Raw genomic sequence first — 2,898 nt, 5'->3', positions numbered from 1 at the left:
GATTCTCGGCTCCCGGGAGTCAGCGCGGGGAGCATCTCTGACCCCCGCGGCCGTGGCTGTCGGGAGCGCTCTCCGGACCCCAGTCCTGAGGGGTGCCGCTGGGGAAGCTGGGTGACCACAGGTGCCCCCAAGGGGAGTCGCGCACCGGTGTATTCAAAAACAACTTTCCCAAATAACCGTTCAGGAAAGACCTACCGGTGTGCTCGCGATGGCAGGGTCGTGTACAGTATGTGCCTGACCTTGCAAAAACCGCAGCCCACTTTAGTCAGGACTTGTAAGCTGAGATGATGACTGTCTTAGTTACTTTTTCCTCGCTGAGACACAGTACCCGACTCCCACAACTGTGGGGAGGAGAAGCTTATTTTGGCTCACGGCTCCGAGAGGCTTCAGTTCCCAGCTGGCTGGCTTCAGACCCAGAGTAATTGCTGGGACCCGACAGGAGGAGAGAGGGCGCCCTGCCCCCGCCTCCTCCCGCCAGGTCAGTACTGCAGCCCGAGACCCAGTCACCTCCCCAAGCCCCACCTCCCAAGAGCGCGTGCAGCTTCGGGGGTCGTCTAGATGGGCACTAAACCGTAACAGTCTCCGCTGGGTTCTTTTCATTGAAAATGTGGGAAACAGAAAATGAGAAGTTACCCCAGTCTCCACTGAAACTCAGCTACTTTAGAAGAGGAACGGTGCGGTACTGGCTAGAACATTCGCACTAAGCTGTATCAGGGCCCCCTTTAAATTTTTTAACTTTTTTTTTTTTTTTTTTTTAGGCAAGGATCTCCCTTCTTAGTTCAGGCTGGCCCTGAACTCACTATGTAGCCCAGGCTGGCCTCAAAGGCACAGCAATCCTCCTGCCTAAACCTCCCAAGTGCGGGGATTACGAGGATGCGCCACCACACCATGCAATTTTTAAAAAGTTTTGAGCATGGATATCTTACTGAGTTGTAAAATGCGCAGGCTGGGTTTGAACTTGCAGTCCTTCTGCCTCAGCTCCCAGTGTGCTGTGTTTATAGGCCTGTGCCACCAGTCTTGGCTGCATATTTGTTTGAGAATGGATATTGAAGGACTTAAGAAAAATGCTGATTAGAATATAACTGTATGTACGTTAAAGAGCCAAATTTCAATCAGGAGATGTGACACACCTGTAGTCCCAGCACTCTGGGAACTGAGGCAAGAGGACAGCAATTGAGCTCAGTTTGGGCCAGTTTATCGACTTGGAGAGACACTATCTGGGAAAAAAATGTAAAATGTCTAGGGGTAGAGATCAGTGCAAAGGCCCTGTGTTCAATCCCTAGTGGCCACCCTCCTCCCATACACGAACACTAGCCAGTCTGGCGGTGCAGGTCCCAGACTCCAGACAGGAGTGAGACCAGAGGATCCCAAGTGTGAGGTCAGCCCAGACTACATAGCAAAACCCTGCTTAAAAAAAACAAAAACAAAAATCTGTGCTCTATCTGAATAAAAAGTCTATGGCAATCAAACTGACTGTAGAAAACAGTTCACAGTCTTAGGGGAATGAATTGTTCTAATTCAGTTGTCCCCTTAACCAAGACTTAAGCAGAGAGCCTTTTTGTTTAAAACTGCTTTTAATACCCTTTCTGCTAATGAGCCAGTAATCTTTCCCTGATTTGTTGAGCAGTGGAATGAATATATGTATTATATTGACCTCTGATGCCTAAGGAAGTGCACGGTCCTGTTGTGAGGCTCTGTGACAGTCTGTGCTGGTGACAGTACAGCACCGCAGATAGCAGACAGCTACAAGTATAGACCCAAATGTAGAGAAAATTAACCTCTCACTTAAAGTATGCGTGTGCTGGCTGTGCTAAAGCGCAGGTGCCAGGAGCGATGGAATGTGGACAGACTGCCTCGGGAGCGAGGAAAGGCCAGCAGACTTAACTCCCGGGGACAGGTTCTGGGAAGGAAAGCTGGGACTTTGATTTCAGCCCAATGAGACAGAAGTTGGATTCTGACCTTGCGGAGCTTCAGGATAATAAATCTGTGGGAAATCGGCAGAGTGGTAAAGTCACTTGTTACAGCAGACGTAGAGAGCTAACACACATGGAATGGGAACCCTGGTGGAGCTGCCTTTTCAGCAAACTGAATGAGACTCTCTTAGACAAAATCTACTGTTTTGGTTGTAGGTGTTATCTATTATCAAGAGCTAATATCTACGGGGCCGCACGATTCCAATTGTAGAGGAGAGGTATTAATGGTGATTTTTCAGACTTTAGTGTGCCTAAAAATGGGGCTGTTGAAACAAATTGCTTTACCACACACCAAAGTGTGACTCAGTAGGTCTGGGGTGGGACCAGAGAAAGTCCCGTCCGTTCCGTTCCCTTGTCTTCCTCCTCCTCCTCCCCCCCCCTTCCTCCTCGTCTTCTTCTTCCTCTCTCCCTCCCCCCCTTCCCTCTCCAGAGGTATTGGCTGAGGCAAGGGGCTCTTGAGTTTGAGGCTAGCCTGGACTACATAGCAAGATCTGGTCTCACAAAACAAAACAAAGCAAAACAAAATGTAATGAAATGAAATACTATAAAATTAAATCTGTATTTAAAAAGAAAAAGTACGTTAGCCTCCAATATTTATAATCTTTAGGGAATTTGGCTACAACATCTGAGAGCTGTCCAAACAATATACCAGGGTAGCTGTTCCCTACTTACGTTGGTTAAAGATAGGAGTCTCCATATCTACTAGCCCCTCAGTTTTCTGTGTCAGTTAAGTCCTACAAGAAAGAACAATAAATGGTGATGAGTAAAGAATCAGCATTCTAGCTGGGCCTGGTGACTCACGCCTGTAATCCCAGCACTCGGGAGGCTGAGGCAGGAGGATCACTGTGAGTTCGAGACCAGCCTGGGCTACACAGTGAGTTCCAGGTCAGTCTCAACTACATAGTGAGACCCTGTCTCAAAAAAC

Source organism: Fukomys damarensis, unplaced genomic scaffold, assembly GCF_012274545.1.
Source record: "Fukomys damarensis isolate Sample0158 unplaced genomic scaffold, DMR_v1.0_HiC HiC_scaffold_27, whole genome shotgun sequence".
In the NCBI taxonomy this organism is placed as follows: Eukaryota; Metazoa; Chordata; class Mammalia; order Rodentia; family Bathyergidae; genus Fukomys; species Fukomys damarensis.
Note: the sequence above shows the minus strand (reverse complement) of the source record.